The sequence below is a fragment of the Tupaia chinensis genome, unplaced genomic scaffold (assembly GCF_000334495.1).
Source record: "Tupaia chinensis unplaced genomic scaffold, TupChi_1.0 Scaffold000407_1, whole genome shotgun sequence".
Classification (NCBI taxonomy): Eukaryota; Metazoa; Chordata; class Mammalia; order Scandentia; family Tupaiidae; genus Tupaia; species Tupaia belangeri.
In genome coordinates this window covers 500,232-522,402 of record NW_006159909.1, presented here as the reverse complement: position 1 = coordinate 522,402, position 22,171 = coordinate 500,232, and the positions used below count along the sequence as shown (strand labels likewise).

The following is a 22,171-nucleotide window of genomic DNA, read 5'->3' as shown; positions in this document are numbered from 1 at the left end:
CACCCTGCCCCCTGCTGATCCCACCAAAACATCTTTTATAGGGAACACGAATTAGTCTGGTTCTGGATGAATAATCTGTCTAGAACACTTACTAAATACATGCTGAACAAAATACCTGTATGCCTTAGCAGCAGATCAACAATTTAAGCAGTTCCCCAAGTAGTGACAGTCTGAGTCAGATTTAGAAATGAGTTATTTTTCCATCTTCCTTTGGTTACTAGCAAAAAACCCTCTAGAGTCTCCATGATTTCAACTGTTACAGATGTTATTTGTTTTGGCCAAGTTTTTTGCTTAAGGTTTTATCTGTTCTGGTCAAGATAAACTGTAATGCAGGGTTAAAACCAGCTACCCTGGAGTCATGTATCCTTTTTCTTTTTTCTTTTGGAGAGGTTTTTGCTATACGGCGCGCATGCACTCGCCAGAAAGACAGAGAGAGACAGAGAAACAGAAAGTGAGAAATCACCCCCCAGGGGGGATGGCCATGCCGCAATCCCTTCTGCTCTATTCTCCTCTTGGAATCTTGGGCACGCACACACATGCACCTTGTGTGAGTTTAAGCCACCGAGCCCGGGACTCGAACTGTGGTCGACTACATGGGAGTCCAGCGACATAGCCATTATGCTATCTTCTGGTCCCATGTATCCTTTTTCTAACCAGTGGAGGACCCAGAAGAAATGAATGGCAAGCTTTTTCAAATGTCCACCTGGTGAGATTTTGGGGAGCCTACTCAAGTGGGAAAGACCAAGGAAGAGCAAGGCTTCTGTTAGCGGGATTATCAGGGTTACACTCAGGGCCATAATCGGCTCTGTTAATGCGTCTAAGAATACTTGGTAACATTCATTTTCAATGAGTGCAGTTTGGTACAACCAATGGCCTAGTTCTAATCTAGGGAACCACTGTTGTCCACCATCAGGGCAATGTGAATTATCTGAGAACGTCTGGACCTAGAAAGACAACGCTGGGAGCAATTACAGTAAGCGGCAATAAAGACAAAGAGAGATACCCAAAGAATCAGTCCTATTACAGGTTTGGTTTAGCAATTTCTCGGTCCAACTGACACTATTTGGAGTGTGTTAAATTCGGCTTGCACCTCCATGCAGTTCTTCAAGATTTCGTTGTCTACTTTTCACTCAATTGCACTCAGTCTCTGAACTCAGAGATGGATTCAGTCTGTCATGTCATCAGTCACTTACTAGCATAGATGTCAGAACAGCTCCTTCAAATCCCAGGAAAAGATAGGACTCTAGCCTGATTGTGTGTGTGTGTGTTGGTCTGTGTGTGCATTATCAGTTGGTGGTGCTATCACACAGCGGCACTTGGTTTACTCTGCTTTGTTACAATGGTTGTTATGTCCGCTTGGTGTGACAGAGGTGCTGACAGGTCCAATGGTCTTTGGTTGGCGCTGGCACTCCAGCCGTTGTAATACACGTACCCGAGTGATAAGGCCTCGGCACTTGACAGCGATGTGGGGTTAGGGAGACCTGGTAGAGTCCTGTTGAGTGTGTGGCCAGTGATGTTTGTCTTGGGAGGACCTTAATCAGGACCCAGTCACAGAGAAGTACCTGATGTTGAGTTGGCTGGAGGATCCTGGGAATACGTCACATACAAAGTCGAGTAGGGTATTCCATTGTTGACCACCACCGTCGCTGAAGCCCTTCAGGTGTTTTATCTGCTCTATGACGCCGGGCTGCTTTGCACGTAGCCCCGTGGCCAATGTCATCCCTATATTAATTTTCTTATTCAGAGATTTGCTAAACTCTCTTATTAAAACTAATAATTTCTCTATAGATTTTTGTGCTTCCTGTGTAGCCCAATAATCTATATGAATAATGAATGTTTTATTTCTTTTTTTCAATCCTTAGGTTTTTCTCTTCTGCTATGGTTTGTGTGTTCCCTCCAAAGTCATATGTTGAGACAGGATTAAGAAGATAAACACTTAGACTATTGTGTTGAAAGGTGAAATCTTTAAGAGGAGATTAGGATTAAGGTCATTATGGTGGGCCCCATGATTGACTCCTGGTGAGTTTATAAGGTGAGAAAATGAGACTGATGAATAGGCAGGGATACACATTCCCATTCTCTCATGCTGTAACACCCTGGATGGACTCAGGACCCCATTAACAGGAAAACCCACTAGATGCGGCCCCTGGACCTTGGACCTCCAAACTGTGAGCTAAATAAACCTCTATTTCTTGATTTTTTTTAAAAAAAATTTGCCATAGGGTTCTATGCTCTCCAGAGAGAGAGAGAGAGAGAGAGAGAGAGAGAGAAAGAAAGGGAGAAATCACCCCTTCCTGGGGAATGGCTGCATTGCAATCCCTTCTCCTTTCTTCTCTCAGGATTTTGGACATGCACACATATGCACCCAGCATGATTTTCAGGCAGCTGGGTCTGGAACTTGAACCATGGAGTTAGTCATGTGAGATCCAGCACCCCAACCTCCATGCCACCTGCTGGTCCAACCCCTGTTTTTATAAGTCATGCTGTGAAGTAGGTCCAAGCCCAGAGAGCAAGAATCTGTTCTAACCAGGTCAATGGATTTGGTAAGGAATGACTGATAATCTGGTTTGAGAAAATATTTATGTAAACCTTTCATTAAGTCTTTGAAGGATTTCTTCATAATGTTAAAATAATTTTGTGAGTTCTTTCCATGAGTTCACAACCATGTCAACAGTGGAAATGTTTTCGGCATTTGTTTGAAGTTGCTTCTGAGGCTCTTAGAGAGCTGTTTGAGCCTCCATTTGGGGAGCACAGACTCGGAGCCAGGCACTGTACATGGATTCTATCTCAGGTCTCATGACACTGTCAAGAGGTAAGAAATATAATTTCCATTTTTTAAGATAGATTTTTGTTACAGGGTGCATGTGCTCGCTGGAGAGTTAGAGAGACAGAAAGTGAGAAATCAACCCCTAGAGGGAATGGCCATGCCACAGTCTCTTCTCCATTCTCCTCTCAGTGTTTTGGGTACGTATGCACACGTGCCCGGCATGGATTTTGAGCCACCAGGTCCAGTACTTGAACTGTGGTCGACTACATGGGAGTCTAGCGACGTAACCGTTATGCCATCTGCTCGTCCCCATAATTCCCATTTTTTTTTCTGGAGAGGTTTTTGCTATAGGACCCATGTGCTCACCAGAAAGACAGAGAGAGACAGAAAGCAGGAAATCCCCCCCCCGGGGGGGGGAGGAGGCCACACTGCAATCCCTTCTCCTCCATTCTCATCTTGGGATCTTAGGCATGCACACACACGTGCCCAGCGTGAGTTTAAGCCGCCAGGTCCGGGACTCGAACTGCAGTCGACTACATGGGAGTCCAGCGACATAGCCATTACACTAACTACTGGTCCCTATAATTCCTATAATTTTAAGACTAGGGAGCACTTGCTTACCATTGCGTCAAGACTCAAACCTGGGTGTGTCCAGCCTCAGACTCTGCTGTCCTGGTGGGAGTCAAACTGAATTGGAGGCCGTAATTTTACCTAATTTTCTCCTGTGTACTTGGTTCTGGGCTCCCTGTGGAGAGTTTCAACCATCAGCTAGGGGATTCTCAGACCAGAGGCCTGGGGCTGCCTCAACAACCAGATCTTTCTTTGTGGACCCCTCTGAAAGACGACCATGGGGAGGTGAGAGTCTCAGCACAGAGGACTGTGTACATGCACATGTATGTGCACCGGAGACCTGGAGCAGAGGGAAGGAAACGTCAGCGGTCACATTCTCTCTTCCACTCTCCTTTCCCTGCCCTCACTGCTGTCGGAGGTATGGATGCCTTCCCTCATGGTGGAAGGCCTGGCCAAACGTCCCAAGAGTAGTCGGTGTCCACTTTGCTCCTGTGTGTTGCTAAGGAGGATTCTGGAAGCCATTTTGGGACTTGACCTCGGACCACATAGTGCTCATACATGATGATTATAACTAGGTTAAAAAAAAAAGTCTTATAAAGAAAAAAGGAAAGAGGGTTATGAGGTTTTTTATTTTCAAAATTTTCTGTAATGTGGTTTTCTTATTTTTATAATTCAATTTAAGTTAAGCTTATAATTTCTACATCAAGTAATGTTCAACATGCCAAATTCTGAACTTAATATAGAGCATAAAAGTGTTCATAAGAATTGTTTTCTGTACTTCGCTTAATTAAATAATCTTATGTCTTTGAGTGTGCATTTACTTAATCAAGTGTAAAATGGCTTAAGAAGTACAAAAATGATAGAATAGTACGGGAGAACTCTGAGAAACCAGAGAAGAAACACCAGTCCAAGACCAGAAATGAAAGAGTCTGCAACATGGAAATCAAACCCTATAATAACACAGAGGGACAGAGACTATTGACAAAGGAGAGGAATTATTGGAAGCAAGCTCCCTGCTCTCTAGAAATACTGGTCATGAGTAATCAAGAAAGTCTGATTAATAAAAAGGACATAGCATTGTAAAAATGTGTTACAGCTGCGTGTCTTGCAAAGCAAGCCAGTGGGAATTAAGTGCTAAACACATAAAATAAATATATGAAACCAGTTACATCTGCTGTAACTCACACCACCTCAGGAGCCTTTAGAAGTTGTTAATAAAATAATAATGCATTTTATTTATCCGACGTTGTGTTTGAAATGCAATAGACCATTTCCAGGTGGCCAAGGGTCTCACCTCCCACGGTCAGGAAGGTCACTCTGGGGTATAGCTGAGTATACGTTTACTGGAGTCTCCTTTCCCTATAGTCCCAGTTCTGGCAAAAACCATGCGTCTCAGGCTGCAGGAAGTGTTCTGTCCTGGTGGCAGCCTGATGTGTGAGGTCTCGCCTGTGACATCGCAGCTGCTCCCTGAGAGGAAGATGCTCCCTCCTGCTCTGTCTGAAAATGGGAATAGGACTTCTATTGGTTAGTCTTCCCTTAGTAGAAGCCTGGAACTGTGCTAAGACTTGACATTTGAGGGTATTTCAAACCCCTTGTGGGAAAATGGAATTCAAGCACTTGTTTGTTTTGGTGCAAAGAAATGGAAATACATACGTTGTTTTTTCATAATTCACATTTCCATTCAAACAAATTACTCATTTAATTTTAAATTTATATTTTAATTTTTTCATAGGGCATGTGTGTGCACCAGAGAGAGACAGAGAGAGAGAAAGGGAAAGTGAGAAAGCAAGCTGCCAGGTCCAGGACTTGAACCTGGTTGACCATGTGAGAGTCCACCACTTTAACCATCATGCCACCTGCTGGCCCCTCCATGAACATTTTGAAAGACTCACCCCTGCTTTCCCCCATACGTCATTTCCACTTTTCTCAAACTCTGTTAGGCAGGCCTTTTGTTACCTTTTCACTGTGAGAAAATAGGCCCAGTGAACTAAAGTAACTTGGGTCCCATAGTTACTGTCTGAACAGGGGTCTGCACATCTGTTGGGTAATTAAGGGGATGAGATTGGACTTAGACTAGGTTCAAATTCTTGCTCCACTGCATACTAGCTGGGTGATCCTTTATTTTATTATTATTTATTATTATTTTTTTTTTCCATAAGGCATATGCACTCACTGGAGAACGAGAGAGAGGGAAAGTGAGACATAATCTCCTGGGGGAGACAGTCATGCTACAGTCCCTTCTCTTTCATTCTCCTTCTGGGACTTCGGGCATGCATGCACATGTGGCTGGCATGATTTTCAAGATGCGAGGTCTGGGACTCAAACTGTGGCTGGTCATGTGGGAGTCTAGTGCCTTAACCACCATATTACTTGTTGGCTTCTCTTTTAATATTAAAAAAAAACACATTTATTTGCAATGGGGTACATGCACTCACTGGAGAGAGAGAGAGAGAGAGAGAGAGAGAGAGAGAGAGAGAGAGAGAGAAGGAAAGTAGGAAAGCACCCCACCCCTCCAATAGGGACTGGTCAGGTCACAATCCCTTCTTCTCCATCTTCTCTTTTGGAATTTTGGGCATGCACACACATGTACCAGTGAGTTTTTCCTTTTCCCTTTATTTATTTATTTATTTATTTTGAGAGAGATTTTTGCTATAGGGCATGTGTACTTGCCAGAGAGACAGAGAAAGAGGAAGCAAGAAATAACTCCAGGGGTGATGGCCACACTGCAATCCCTTCTTCTCCTTTCTCCTCTTGGGATTTTGGGCACATATGTACACATGCCTGGTGTGGGACTCAAACTGTAGTTGGCCACGTGGGAGTTCAGTTATCCAACCACTGTACCACCTGCTGCCTCCCCTCTCCCCTCAGTGAGTTTTTCAAGCTGCAGGGTCCTAGGACTTGAACTATGCAGCCGCCAGTGTTGGGTCCAATTGCCTTAACTATCATGCCACAGCCGGCCCAACTACCTGGGTAATCTTGGGCGTGATTTGTAATCTCCCTAATCTTTTATTTCCTCTAGAATATCTCTAACAATTCTCTGTTGTAGGGCCAGCAGGTGGTGTGGACGTTAAGGCAGCTGAATCCCACATGGCCAACCATGCAGTTCAAGTCCTGGATCCAGTAGCTTGAAAAACATGCTGAGTGCATGTATGTTCTGCCCCCAAATCCTGAGAGGAGAATGGAGGAGAAGGGATTGCTGTGTGGTCATCCCCCTTGGAGGGTGATTTCTCCCTTTCTCTGTCTCCTTCTAGCAAGTGTACGAGCCCTATAGCAAACAAACAAACAAACAAAAAAAAAAAAAGAAAAGAAGAAGGAGAAAGAAAATAATTTCTTCATTATTCTGTTCCCTGTGTCTTTTGTGCAGGCTCTGACTGGGCATAGGAGGGTCAGTAGAGCAGTATAAACTCCTGCAGCTGCCTTTTCCCAAGCTGAGAGAATGAATGTTCTAGGCTGGGGTTGACTCCATGCAGAGGCCAGGAGGAGAACGTGTGTATTTGGAGAAACAAGTTCTGGGTTGACTAGGCTACAGACTTGGATCGCCCTGAGTGGGAGAAGAAACAGGTATTGGCTGAACCTTGCGTTTCGTTCCTTGAGTGTGCGGGTTCAAGTTAATCTCTTATGGGATGTAATTCAGATGTCCGCCATGACTAAGATTTATATTGTGCCACGAACTACTCCCAACTCCTGCCTAGCACTTTCTCCAGGGTGGAGCTAGTTGGAGCCTATGTGGCCCCATCTGGAATGACACTGTTTACTTTATTAGCACGTGTTTTTTCTCAATGTAACATCACCCCATAAGGCGAGAGGCCCATTGGTGGGCTCCCAGATGTAGGCCATGCACTGGTCTAGCTGTGCCTGAGTCCTGATTCCATGTGACTTTATTTCCTACGTTCTGGGCTTTCCTAGCTCCTCACTTTTGTTGTCACAAAAACATAATCATATTGAGGTTTCTCTCTTCTTATTTTCTCTCTTTTTTTTCTTTAAAGAATTATTTTATTTAACTTTATTTATTTTAATTTGACCAGCGAGGGACAGAGCGAGAGAGAGGGAGGAAGAGAGAAAGAAAGTTGCCAGGTCCACGACTCGAACTGCAGTTGGCCATGTGGGAGCCCAGCGCCCTTAACCCCCATGCCACCGGCCGGCCCCTTGTTTTCTCTGTTTCTAAATAGGTCCTTCCAGGGCTTTCCCTTGAGCTCAGTAACTTCACATTATGTGCCTGTGGACGTATTCTCCCCTCCTCCAGGATAATAAATGGCCGTTTCTGAGCAACATCTATCTCACTGGTTGTAGGAGGGAGTAATTGAGATAAAGCGTGTAAGTACCAGCACATTGTTCATTCTTACACAAATTAGCCGTGATTACGTAAACAACGGCCATCCTGTATGAGGTGAGCTATAATGGCAGGAAGCACAAAGTGCCCTGGAAATGCTTCCCAAACCGAGAAATGTTAACAGTGTCTAGTTCCTCCTGCTGTGTGTCTGCGAGGCAGGATCCCAGCCTAATACCTTTATGGACATTATTCGCCAAGCATTTATTGAGATCAGGGGTGGCCATGGGTCACAGTTACAACTTTTTCTATTTTTAGTGAACCTCTAAATAACTTTCCTATTTTTAAGTTTGCTAGAGGGCACCTGTGCTTGCCAGAGAGAGACAGAGAGAGAGAGGGAGGAGAAAGTACCCTCCCTCCCACCTTGGGCCATAGTCATGTCGCAATTCTCCTTCATTTATCATTTTTTCAGGATTTGGGGCATGGCACACATGTACGTGTACCTGGTGTGGTTTTCAAGCCACTGGGGGCAGGGATTCAAACCATAGTTAGCCATGTGGGATCTGACTCTATTAGCCACCAGGCCATGGAGCTGGGCCCAGCTCCATAAATAAATAAGCTTAGCTTTATTTATTTATTTTAAAGATTTTTGCCAAAGGGCACGTGTGCTAGCCAAAGAGAGACACAGACGCAAAGAGACAGGGAAAGTGAGAACTTACCCACCGGAGGGATGGCCACACCACAATCCCTTCTCCTTCATTCTCCTCTTGAGATTTTGAGCATGCATGCACAGTCACCAGGCGTGTTTTTCAAGTTGTTGGGTCCGGAACTCGAACTGCAGAGTCGGCCATGTGGTATCTAGGGCCTTAACCATAAGACCCCCTGCTGGCCCCATCTTAACTGTTTTTAAGTATACAGTTCAGTAGTAGTAAGTACATTCACATTGAATACTATGACTGTCATATCCTGCTTTCATCTCACAATTCTCTTTTCAATTTTCTCTGTGTCAAGGGGAATTCTTCTTACGGTTTCCCAATGAGAAAGGCAGAACTCACACACCCAGCCTGCCTTGGGACTGGGACACATGCCTGAGACCAGGCTCCACTAATCAGCTGCATCTGCACAGACCTTGGTTCCAATGGGAGCCACAGAAAGAAACTGGTTGTGGGCCAAGCTGCCATGTTTCCTGGCAGAGATGGCAGCAGAGGTGTCCAGCTATTGGGGCAGTGGACCAAGGTCGAGTGGTAGCAAGGTCAATTCCCCGATGCATGACATCACTGCTGGCTACAGTATCGCTTGTGGTAGGGCTGGGTTCCTGGCACTTAGGGCTTGGCTTTCATGGTAGTTTCCTCATAAGGCCATGGTGTTACTTTGGGGACATTTCATCTCAAGTTTGCTTGAATAAATTTTTTTTTTTTTTTTCAGCAAGGCTGCAAAGAATGGAGAAACCAAAGTTGCCCGAATTTCCCCACTTTTGGATGCTATTGGCAGAGCAGACTCACTCTTGACTTCCCTTCTAATGAGCTGGTGAGGCCACAGCTCCATCCTCATCTTTCCATGAGTTTAGTCCAGGCAGGGAGGGATGCAATTAACTCCTCCTATGGTTTGGGTCCCTGGGAGAGAAATTATTCCCAGAAACTGGTCACTGCTAGGAAAGGCGATCCTGAGGGTCTGGCCTTGCCCAGGGGTTTGCTCCTGATTATTTTCCTCTGTCACTCATAGAGTGTTTGCCTGGACACAGGACTTGCTGTTAACCATTCCCCTTTCTTTCCCATTAAAACTTTCAGTTGGGGGGTTGGCATGTGGCGTGGTGGTTAAAGGCACTGGGCTCCCACCGGGTGAACCGTGGTTCAAGTCCCAGACCTGGTGCTTGCTTTCTCACTTTCCCTCTCTCTCTCTCTCTCTCTCTCTCTCTCTCTGTCTTTCTCTGATCAAACTGGAAAATAATAATAGTAAGTAAAATAAAGTTAAAACTTTCTGGTGAGGGGCCAGCAGTTGGTGTAATGGTTATATCTCTGTACTACCACATAGTCAACTGCGATTTGAATCCTGGACCCAATGGCTTAAAACTCATGCCAAACATGTGTGTGTGCCAAAATCCCGAGAGGAGAATGGAAGAGAGGAGAATGGAGGAGAAGGGATTGTGGTGTGGCCATCCCCCTAGGAGGTGATTTCTTCTTCTTCTTCTTTTTTTTTTTTGGAGAGGTTTTTGCTATAGGGCACATGCACTCGCCAGACAGAGAGACAGAAAGCAAGAAATCACCCCCCGGGGGGATGGCCACAGCGCAAACCCTTCTCCTCCATTCTCCTCTCTTCCATTCTCCTCTCGGGGATCTTGGCCACGCACACACACGCGCCCTGCATGAGTTTTAAGTCACCTCCTGGAACATGTTGTCTCTTTTCTCCTGCATCTTCTGGAGTTCATAGTCTCTCAGCTCTTGCATCTCATTTAGTTTTGTCACTATGAATATTCAGAATTCTCTATCGGACATTTCTACAAGTCTGTGGATGATGGATTGTTCTTTTCCCTTAGGGGAGAGATATTTTCTTTGTTTTTTCATATTTCTTGTGCCTCTGTGGTGGTTTATGGTCATTCTGTGACAAAACCTCTCATCTACTGTGCTTTGTAATGTGGTATCCACAGAGATTATGCATTAAGATTTATTAAAAAAATAAGTCATGTATGCACATGTGCTCAAGATCCCAGAAGGAGAATAGAAAAGGGACTGTGGAGTGGCCACCCCCTAGGGTGTGATTTCTCACTTTCTGTCTCACTCTCTCTGTCTCTCTCTCTGGTGAGTGCATGTTCTCTAAGATAAAAACCTCTAAAACACAAACAAACAAATGGAGATATGTATGGGGGGGAGGGCGTAGGAGGAGGCATGTGGCATAGTAATTAAGGGCCTGGACTCCCATGTGGCCTATTGCAGTTTGAGTCCTGGACCTGGTGGCTTGAAAATCACACTGGGTGTGTGTGTGTGCATGCCCAGAGTCCCAAGAAGAGAATGGGGAAGAAGGGACTATAGTGTGGTCATCTGCCCTGGGGGTGATCTCTCACTTTCCCTCTCACTGTCTCTGTCTCTCTCTGTGTGTACACTCATTCTATGACAAAAACCTAAAAAAAAAAAAAGATATGCTACAGTGTAAAATATGTAAAGACTTAGGTTAAACAATTAAAGGCAAAAATCTTACTATGACTGACTCTGTGGCACAGTGGTAATGTGCTACTCCAGAGAAGTTGGACACCACATGGTGGTCGTGGTTCAAATCCCCAGTCTGGACAACCTGAAACCTGCCTGCCATGTGCTCAGGTGCACAGATCCAGTGGGCTGGAGGAAGGGGATCAGGTATGACTGGACCCTGTGGAGGACTCTCCTCTCTCCAACTCTTACTCTCAAGTGCATGTACTCTATCATAAGTGAAGAAAAAAATCGTAATATTTTTGGTTTTATATTTGCATTTATTCTTTATTTAACTTTTCAAAACATGACTACAGATGAATATTAAAATAAAACCAATAGCAAGTAGGGAGCATATTATGATTACAGTCCTTCACTATTCACTACTGCATATAAAATGCCAGTAGTGTTATTTACTGGCCTCATTAAGAGGTCTGACACTGAACACCACCTTGGGGATGATGTTCGTCATCCTCATATGCTTCTCCATCGTAATGGCACCATCTTTCCTGATTTGGATCAAAATCCACCAGTCCTACCTTGTCCATTTCATTGGTCTCCGCTACTTCCTTCCTCTTGGGTAGAAGTTTTTCCAGCAAAGAGAGTTTATCAGGAGACAGAAAGCCATTCTCAGGGAAGTTTACCTTAAATTCAATGATTAGGCGACCCTTTTCATATGGTCTATGATAAATCGGCATGCCTTCATTTAACACACACTTGATATCTCCATGCTTGACCCTGAACTGGGTGAGAGGTGACGACTATGGTTCGGTTGTCGAGAGTGGAAATTGGCTTCTGGAAGCCACACAATGCTTCAACCAGCTGTATGTCCATACACATGAAAAGGTCTTCTCGCCGAGTGAAAACAACACGATCTTTCTGATTTAGTCCAATGATAACATCTCCTGGCTCCAGTCCTGGCTCTTGGTCTCCTTCACCATGGAGTGTTATCTTCTGGCCATCTTTCATGCCTTTGTCGATATGAACTTCTAGAATCTTTTTCTCTCAAACTATCTTCCTTCCATTGCAACTTTTACATCTATCTTTAGGACTGATCCGCTCTCCATGGCCTTGGCACTCCATGTGTACAGACTGAACTTGGTGAACCATTCCAGGTCCTATCTGATGGATTCTTATTTGCATTCCAGTGCCTCGGCATTGGGACAGCACCCTGCTGCTCCTTTCTTACCACCTCGGCCTTCGCCTTTGTCACAAATCACATCCTTTTGCAGGGCCAGTTTTCTTGTTGCACCATTATGTAAGCCTTCTTCAATTCTTCCCGGGTAGCATTGGGTTTGACCTCCAAAACATCATAGTAAGTCATTTCTTTCACCATTTTCTACAGTCGGTAAGTGGGCTGAGGCTGGCGTGGGGGAGCGGGAAGGTGCATAGCTGTGTGCAGGTCGGGCAGCCTCCACTCCTCAGCTTCTCACAGAGCATTCTGGAAAGTTCCCCCAAATCTTAATTTTTAATATAGATAACATACTAAAATAATATTATTCAGGCATATTGGGTTCAATAAAATATATCCGTAAAATGAATTTCACCTGCCTTTTGCTTTTCTACTGTGGTTCCTAGAAAATGTAAAATGTGGAACCAGCAGATGGCGTAAAGGTTATGTCGCTGGACTCCCACGTGTTCAACTGTGGTTTGAATCCTGGACATGGTGACCTGAACTCATGCAAGGCGCATGTGTGTATGTGCCCAAAATCCCAAGAGGAGAATGGAGGAGAAGGGATTGTGGTGTGGCCATTCCCCTGGGGAGTGATTTCTTGCTTTCTGTCTTTCTCTGTCTTTTCCAGCAAGTGCTCGCACCCTATAGCAAAAATCTAGGTGGTTCGCTGTATTTCTGTTGGATGGAGCTGCCACATGAGGGCATGAGCCCAGCACCCAGCTACTAGCCGGCTTTTGCATGGCTCACTGGTAGTTCCTGACGTGCTGGTGGGTAAAGTCAGGATGGTGCTCAGTCCCTGTCCTTGAGGGGCATCTGAGCCTCCAGCCCCTGTTAAGCAGAATCCTGGTCAATGCCCAGCTTGTATCTTAACTTCTTTCTTGTGTCAGTTAAGGCTCCCACCCTTGCCTGTTCACACTGTTGTCCTTTCAAGCTGCCATGAGGGTTAACCACGCACAGGTGGCTGACCCTGCTCTGTGGCCTGCTCTTGTTCTCGCCTCTTTCTCCCTAGGCTTGGGGATTCTAAGAACAGCCTTCAGATCTCTCTTCACCAGGCTCTCCTGGGGCCAGGGCTGCCCCACACACTCATGCCTTTCCTCCCAAGTCTGCCTCCTCTAGACTTCATTCAGGACTCTGGGGAGCTGGACCCAGGGCCTCTGGTGCTCCCTGATACCGGATCTGTGATGTCGACCTCAGCCCGTGGGCTTGGGAGAGAAGGCCAGAAAAGGAGCCCCCTTCCTTGAAGGAGCCTGTGATCGATTTTGAATAATCAGTAAACAGATGAGTGCAGGGTCCAGCCCCTGCGGCTACTGGTTAGCAGTCTCCTGGCCTTGCACAAGGTGCTCTGCCAAACTGTTGTTCGACGCAGATGACTCAACCTCCTCATGATAAATTTCGGAGGCCCAGGGGAAATGTTGCCGATACTGGAAATGTGTGAATTGAGGAAATTGAATTAATTAGGAAATATAAATCTAGAAAATGTGGAAATAAAAGACAAAGGGAGGCCAGACTTGTCTGGAGCCACCCCAGAGAGCCATGAAGATGCAGAAGGCTTGTAACTTTCAGATCCCCAGACTCTCTGCTCAGAGGCTGGGCCAAGAGCTCTCTCACTTCCAGGCCCTCCCACACCTGCTGCATTCCCCCTCTGTACCTTTGTTGGTACTCTTCCCTTCTCCTCTTTACCCCGTGTCTACTCATTGAGATATGCAAACCACCCCTTTAAGTCTAAGCTCAAGCACTAGTTCTCCTCGAAGCATTCCTTGATTCACAACCAGGAATTTTGTGTCCCTGTAGGAAACACCTTGTTTCTGCCCAGCTAACATCGCCTCCCCGTAGTTTGACCATGCACCATTGTGTCTGCTGTCTGTCTGTCCCTCCAGACTAGGGGACTCGCTGGGGAACACGACAGTACTCAATCCTTCTCTCCATCCTACAGGGACCTATAGGGGCAAGCACAGCGTCTGGCCCCAGTGTCTTTATCTGCGTTAACACTGACTGCCGTCAGAGCGCTCTTGCTCTGTCTGTTTACACGTCTCTCTGCTCTGATAAACTCTAAGCTGCCATTGAATACCTACCAGGTACAAGCTCTGAGGATCACAAAGATAAACCAAGCAGGGTTCCAGTCCTTCAGGAGCGCTTCAACTAGAGGAACGAATAATCGCAGATTATTGTAAGTGGCATGGCAGGTGCGTGTCCAGGGATGGCGGTGGAACAAAGGGCAGAGGTCAGTTCCGCTCTTTAGCAGAGTCAGTGCAGAGCAGGGGCTTGAAGGCTGGGATGGAGGGGGGTGTGGGCTCAGGGTTCTTGGGGAGGCTCTGGAGGTGGTCTGCATTCGGAGACAGACCAGCCCACATATCACAGTTAGAGAAAAGGTGGGGACTTGCATCTCATTAACTTGTACCCCAGATATTGTCCATCCTTGAGGGTTGATGATGGATCACACGTGCAGAAGAGATTTTCTTGACTGAGTGAGTGACCAGCTGAAGGAACGAACTCTTTCATTCTTTGAGGGAGGGGAACCATAGTTACTCATTTAGCTCTTGGTTAGTTTTAGATGATTTCCCAGGGTTCTTAGTACCTTAGCTCAGTTTCCCTAGAATCACCTAGGGAGCCTAGGTGTCATCTAGCATATTCTAGAATCATATAGGAACTTGTCCCACAAGAGGTTCTTGGGTCCCTATTCTAGAGATTCAGAATCAATGGGTCTGCGGTGGGATCCAGAATCTCTATGTTTAACAAACGTCCTAGGGGAACCAGCAGTTAGTGTAATGGCTATGTTGCTGGACTCCCATGTAGTTGACTGCGGTTTGAGTCCCGGATCCAAAAGCTTAAACTCATGCTGGGCGCGTGTGTGTGTGTGTGCCCAAGATCCCGAGAGGAGAATGGAGGAGAAGGGATTGCCGCATGGCCATCCCCCCGGGGGTGATTTCTCGCTTTCTGTCTCTCTGTCGAATGCACACGCCCTATAGCAAAAACCTCTCAAAAAAAGAAAAAAAAAAGTCTCTCAGGGCAGGCCCAGATTGTATAGATTGTCAGGAGCTCCCCAGGTGAGCCTGACGTTCCCGCTGGTTGGGGATGCACTGCGTTAGCCCAGCGGATCCCGCTCCTGGCTGCTTGGTAGGAATGGGCAAGGGTAGGGACGGGGTGAGGGTGGGGCACAGTATCTGGTTTCCTTGAAAGCTCCCCAGATAATTCTGGTGTGTTCTGTGGGCTGAAACCCACTGCCGGTACCTTGGCTTATGGTTTTTCTGGAGGGATAGAGGGTTTTTAGCCCAGGTGGGATTTTTAGCACTCCCAAGTCATGCGTTGTGTTATAGATCAGTGTTTCTAACACCTAGCCGTATGTTAGAGTCACCTGCGGGAGGTTTCGCTTTTGTAAAACTTATTTATTCTTTCTGCGTGTGGGAGAGAGAGCACTAGACTTTCCCACGGGGTCCTCAACCCACCCCCAGCCTCAGGCGGCCTCAGATCCTGGCTCACACAGGCCCGCTGTACTTAGGGAGTGCTCTAGCTCTGAAGCCAGAACCTTCTCACGGAGTGTCATGTTTTACTGCTGTGCCATGGTCTGGTGCCACCATCTGGCCCCACCTGGGAGAGCTTGTAAACTCCTAATACCGAGTCCCCACCTAGACCGATTAAATTAGAATGTGAGGGAGGTGGGAGGGCAAAGCAGCGGCCGGGTGTTGCTACGTGCTAATCACCATGATTTGATCACGTAACGTATATGTGTAATGAAACATCACTCTGTACCCCCAAATAGGTACAATTCTGTGTCCATTTTTTTTTTTAAGAGAATTTTGCTATAGAGCACATGTGCTGGCTAGAGACAGACAGAAAGCGAGAAACCACCCTCTGGGGGGATGGCCATGCTGCAATCCCTTCTCTTCCATTTTCCTCTTGGGATTTGGGTATGCACGTGTATGCGCCCTGCATGTTTTAAAACTCCGGGTCTGGGACTTGAAGCGTGGTTGGCGACATGGGGGTCCAGCGCCTTAACCACTAAGCCACCTACTGGCTCTATGTGTCAGTTTTGAAAAATGCTTAAATAGGGGCCTGCAGGAGGCATGGTGGTTAAGGGCGCTGGACTCCCACGTGGCCAGCCGCGGTTCAAGTCCTCGACTTGATGACTTACTTTCTCTCTCTCTTTCTTTCACTTGCTCTGTCCCTCTGTGGTCAAATTAAAATAAATAAATAGATAAGTAGATAAAAGAAGTTAAATAAAATAATTCTTTTAAAAAATGGTGAAGTAAGGGAACCAGCAGTTAGCGTAATGGCTATGTCGCTGGACTCCCACGTAGTCGACCGCAGTTTGCATCCCGGACCCGGTGGCTTAAACTCACGTCGGGCGCGTGTGCATGCGTGCCCAAGATCCTGAGAGGAGAATGGAGGAGAAGGGATTGTGGCGTGGCCATCCCCCCTGGGGGGTGATTTCTCGCTTTCTGTCTCTATGTCTCTCTCTGTCTGTCTGGCGAGCGCACACGCCCTATAGCGAAAATCTCTCTCTCAAAAAAAAAAAAAAAAAAAAAAGATGAAGTAAAAGGCTCCTAGGTATTTCTAATAGGTAGCGGGGTGGAGGTTCTTGCAACGTGAGCAGGGGAGGCGAGCAGTGCGCGAGGCCTTGGTAAACCTCCAGTGTTACTTGCAACGTGAGCAGGGGAGGCGAGCAGTGCGAGGCCTTGGTAACCTCCAGTGTTAGGCAGAGAGCAGCTTTTCTCACAGCCCCAGTTCTTAGAGCCAGGATTTAGCACACCTGCCAGATTTAATAAACCTGCGCTCCTGCTTTTTAAACATGGCTGGAAGAGCACCCCTTGTCAGAGGCCCTCTCAAGGCCAGCATTCCATTATTTATTCAGTGTTTTCATAAAGGATCCATCAGCCCAACAGTAAAAGTGCCAAGGAGAAAACTTTGTTTAATGGTCGTGTATCTCTTTGGCTTTGTTACCATAATTTTTAGAGCAGCACCAATTACCTCGTGTCTCGCGGCTCCTCCTGAGTGCAGCATCCTTCCAGTCGGGTTAGAGGGAACATCCGTCTTCTCTTCCCTTTCTGCAGGTCCGGGTACTGCATACTAATGTCCAGCCTCTGCCTGGGACTTGGGCCTCAAATTATTTAGCAATCCTCTTGCTCACAAGTTTGTTCAACGCATCTCTGCGAGGGCTTTCCACGTGCTGGGCGCAGTGCTGGGTGTTAGAGATAAAGAGCAACAGGGGCCTATCTGACCTTACGCCTGTGCCCGGTGTGTTTCAGGCCGAGGGGGCCCGAGGTTCGAACCACCGTCACCATACGGCATCAGGCTTCCGTTGAGCAGTGCTTACTGCCGCACCATGGGGCCAACCCTCTTGTCCTTGGTGCAGTGGTCTCTGATCATTTCGATTCACTTTCAGATCTTAAAAAGCCCATTCGAATTTCTCAGTAGGTGGGTAGCACCCTCTTCCTTCTTTCACTTCTTTGTCTCCCTCCCTTCAGCAAACCACGGGCCCTTTTGCGTCTCCCATTGGGATAGGCTGTTGGGGCTGCTGGCAGCTGGACTGGGTCTGGATAGTGAGTTCTACGCGCATACGCTCAGTATCGTTCTTTGGAGTGTGGGAATACGCATTGCCATCATTTTTCAGCTTTGAGTCTTTAACTGAAAATCGGAGATAGCAGGAAAGTCCCATCCTCTCCTCACACAGGTGAAGAGCAAAGCGAATCACTTGTCAGTGTTTCCAGCCCCGTGCAAGGCCGGAGGGGTCAGCACTAACCATCCAGACAGAAGAAACTCAGGAACACGGAGGGGAAGCAGTCACTCAGTGTAATGGGCCAGCCACGTGCCCGATGCGTGCCAGGCACTGTCGTTTGTGCTGTGGGGATGCAAAGGTGAGAGGGACCAGCAGCCATCACACCGTGCTGGCACTCAGAGAAGGACGGGGTGCTGGCCTAGGAGGGAAGGGTTGTGTAGGATGGTTTCGGCCAGGAATGGCGGAAACAGCTGTCGATGAGAGATGAGTGCTCCCCGCTCTGTACAACGAAGCCAGGATGACAGTTGCTCCTGGCATCCCAAAGTGGCCACCTGATTACTCTTGCCAATGAAATGCAAACAATAATTTGAGAAGTGTGTCTAGGTTGAAGTGTATCTAAATTTTTTTTAGTAATTTTTGCCAGGGACCAGCAAGTGGCGTGGTGGTTGAGGGTGCTGGACTCCCACATGGCCGACCTTGGATTGAGTCCTGGACCTGGTGGCCTGCTTTCTCACTTGCTCTCTCTCTCTCTCTCTCTGTCCCTCTCTGGTCAAATTAAAATAAATAAATAAATAAATAAATAAAATAATTATTTAAAAAATAATTTTTTTGCCAAAGAGTGTATTTACTTGCTGGCATGAGGGGTGCGGGAGAAAGAAAAAAAGAGATAAAGTACCCCCTCCCCCCGGAGAATAGTCACAAGGCTGTCTTGTCTCCTCTGACTCTCCTCCCTCCTTTTGGGATTTTGGGCATGCACAAACACGTGTCCACTGTGTTTCCCAAGTCACTGGATCCGGGGCCATGTGGGATCTAGCTGGCTTAACCACCAGGCCTCCAACTTGTCCCAGGTTGGAGTTTTTAAGACATGAGGATTTTTAGGAAGCAGAAAATTCTGAGGCAGAGCCACCAGATAGCAGGAACCTGGGTACTAGGAATCAGCCCAAGGAGGGAGCTGCTTGCCCACCAAGCATACCTCCATCAGCTCATCAATTGAGGAAAAAGGAATTTCTGTGGTGATGAGCCATGTGATTTGGGATCAGTAAGAGTTATAGTTACCCAAATTAATATGAAAGACTTCCTGAGGAAACATTTGAACTGGGCCTTGGGTAGCACATAGAACTTATTTTTAAATATGTTTTTTCTTTATTCATGATAGACCACACATGTGTGCACTTAAGATTGAAAGAGAGAGATTGAGAGGCCGGTAGGTGGTGTGGTGGTTAAAGGTGCTGGACTCCCACAGTTGCACCACAGTTTGAGTCCTGGTCCTGCCGGCTTGCTTTCTTGCTCTCCCTTTCTCTCTCTCTCGCTGGTCAAATTAAAAAATAAAAACAGAGTCAGCAGTTGGCATAATGGCTCTGTCACTGGACTCCCACGTAGTCGACCGCGGTTCACATCCCGGACCTGGTGGCTTAAAACTCACGCCGGGCGCGTGTGCGTGCGTGCCCAAGATCCCGAGAGGAGAATGGAGGAGAAGGGATTGTGGTGTGACCATCCCCCCTGGGGGGTGATTTCTCGCTTTCTGTCTCTATGTCTCTCTCTGTCTGTCTGGCGAGCGCACGCGCCCTATAGTGAAAATCTCTCCAAAAAAAGAAAAAATAATAATAACAAATGGAATTAAATAAAGAGAGGTTGAGAGACAGAGGCATCTCCCACCTCCCTCCTGTCCTCTAGCCCAGTAGATTTTGGGTACTTGCCCACATGCCTGGCATGTTTTCGGGCTGACTGAACTGGAGATTCAAACCCCGGTTGAATCTTGAGCAGCACATTTCTGATGTACCAGCTAGCATTCTCAACAGAAATGGGAACAAATTCTAGATGGCAGGAACAAGGTAATCAAAGGCTAGGAGATGGGAAAATGCAGGCACTTTGGGGAGAGGCCTTTGCTGTCTGATCTTGTCAGGGCTCGGCATCCTCAGTAGGGCTAAGGAGAGAGACATAGAAAGCTGGACTTATATAAATTAAAAAAAAAAAAAAAACCTACACATGACATAGTAAAAAAATTAAGGGACACAAAAATGGAAAATTATCTGTTGGTGATAATGTATATGGTAATATCTTTGGACTAATATACAATGTATTCATGCTGGGATAATTCAGCTTGTATGATGTAATGATATACTGTGATAGAATGTTTAAAAAAAGATACAATTTAAATTTAAAAAAAAGAAAGCTAAATTGAGATAGATCAGGGCAGGTCCTGAAGGAAAGGCAAAGACAATTATGTTTGAAGGCAATGGGGAGTCACTGGAAGGTTCTCTTCTTCTTCTTCTTTTTTTTTTTAAAAAGAATGATTTATTTTAATTTTTATTTATTAGTATTCTTCAACTGGACCAGAGAGAGACAGAGGGAGAGTGAGAAAGCAAGCCACCAGTTCTGGGATTCGAACTGTGGTCAGCCATGTGGAAGTCTAGCACCTCAGCCAACACGTGACCTGCTGGCCCAGCCACAGAAGGTTCTTGAGGAGGAGAGTGACAGGTTAATTTACCTGCTGGGCAGACAGTTTTGACAGAAGCTGAGAGCCAAACTCAGCGTACCTCAAAGGTCTTGTTTTGAGACTGGCTCGAAGTTGAGAAGTATGGGCAATCTTAAAACAATTGGCTTCAATATTTACCAACTCATGGCCAATATTGTTTCATGTGTATTCTACCTTCTTACCTGCCTTCTGTATTATTTTGAAGCAAATATCAGGCATTGTATCACTTACAGCTATAAATATTTATTATTTTTTTTTGGGAGAGATTTTTGCTATAGGGCACATGCGCTCACCAGAAAGACAGAGAGACAGAGAGAGAGAGAGAGAGAGAGAGAGAGAGAGAGAGAGAGAAAGCGAGAAATCCACCCCTAGGGGGGATGGCCACAATCCCTTCTCCTCCATTCTCCTCTAGGAATCTTGAGCACGCACGCACACGTGCCCGGTGTGAATTTAAGCCACCGGGTCTGGAGCTCGAACTGTGGTCGACTACATGGGAGTCCAGTGACACAGCCATTATGCTAACTGCTGGTCCCTACAGCTATAAATATTTTAGTATGTTTTTCCAAAAGGATTCTTTTTCAAAAACAAACACAGTGAGCAAAATTCTTTAATATCATTAAACCTCTAGTAAGCTTTGTTTGTATTCTAATTGTCTTATACTTTTAATGATTTGTAAAAATTGGGTTTAAAACATTTAAGAGTCCTTTGTCCACCTCAGAAACCATCTCACACACGCTGCAGTTGGTTCCGTTGGGACGTTTCACTGACGATGGTAGAAGGACCCAGTTGTAGCGCTGGTCCCACCTAGCTCTGCCTGGGGTTCAAACATGCCTGGTGAACTGGGTGAGGGGTCTCTGGGCAGAGAACCCATCCAAAGGATGCGTCAGGAGCCAGCCTTGACAGCCTGGCCCTGTGAGTAGAGCGAGGAGTGATTCTGAATACCACGGGCCACTGTCCCTCTGCCTTAGTCCTGTTTTGAGCGAAAGATAGATGACCGGAGTCCAAGGGCACAGCAGCAACACAGCCTCTGTGAGTGCTGGACTCCCAGGGGAAGGTCCTAGTTTGAGTCCTGGGCCATCCCTGTAGGTGCTGGGCATGCACATGCCTGTGGTGTGGGCTGGCTGAGGTTGTGGGTGAGTATGGCATGAAGATTCTCTTGGGGGGTACCTCTCTCTCTCTCATGGAATAAATAAATGTATGAACTTAAAAAAAAAAAGATGGGGCACCTGAACTAGAGTGGGTCCCCTTGTAAGAGAATGTCACATGAGAAATGGGGACCAGGGTGGCACTTGCTCACTGTCCACTGAACCCTCCATCAGAGACCAGATGAGTGAGGCAGGGAGGGGGCAGGGTTTCTGCAGGTGCAGCCCTGGAGGGTCAGGGGAATTCCTGGAGGGTTTTTTCCAGATGAGGGAAAAAAAAAATGCTCAAGCACCAGAGAGACACTGTCCCACTTGTTTGTGAGCACGTCTGAGACTGTCCCTGGGGACTGAGGCTACCCGATGGGGCAGAAGGGTGCAGAATGTAATGCAGTGCTCACAAACACCCACTGTTATTACCCTGTCTCCTGTCTCGGTGTGAGAGCTGCATTCAGTTAGAACCACACAGCTAGCAAGGGAGGTGTCTTTAAATCCAGCTGCGTCCCCCTTAGAAGGGCGATGCTTTGGGGAGGCACGCAGAGGGACTGAGTCTGCCTTAGGGACTACTAGGGACCATGAAGATGTGGCTCACCATTGAGTCACCATCACTCTATCAACTGACTTTGTCCTGTTCTAGTATTTTTTTTTTTCCTTAGAGGTTTTTGCATTAGTGCACATGTGCTCTCCTGAGAGAGATAGAGACAGTGAAAGAAAAAGTGAGAAACCACCCTCATGGAGGATGGCCATGCCATAATCCCTTCTCCTCCATTTCCCTTCTGGAATCTTGGGCATGCACACACACTTGCGCCTGGCATAATTTTTAAGCCACAGGGTCTGGGACTCGAACCATGGTTGGCCATGTGGGTGTCTAGGGATGTGACCGCTA

The 22,171-nt window shown here is 46.6% G+C and overlaps 2 pseudogenes; both read right to left on the bottom strand.

Annotated features, from left to right (window-relative positions):
* Window positions 1–265: 265 nt before the first annotated feature.
* LOC102497428 (torsin-1A-interacting protein 2-like) lies at window positions 266–1,720 on the bottom strand (annotated as a pseudogene).
* A 9,488-nt stretch (window positions 1,721–11,208) lies between these two features.
* LOC106735478 (dnaJ homolog subfamily A member 1 pseudogene) lies at window positions 11,209–11,926 on the bottom strand (annotated as a pseudogene).
* Window positions 11,927–22,171: the final 10,245 nt, after the last annotated feature.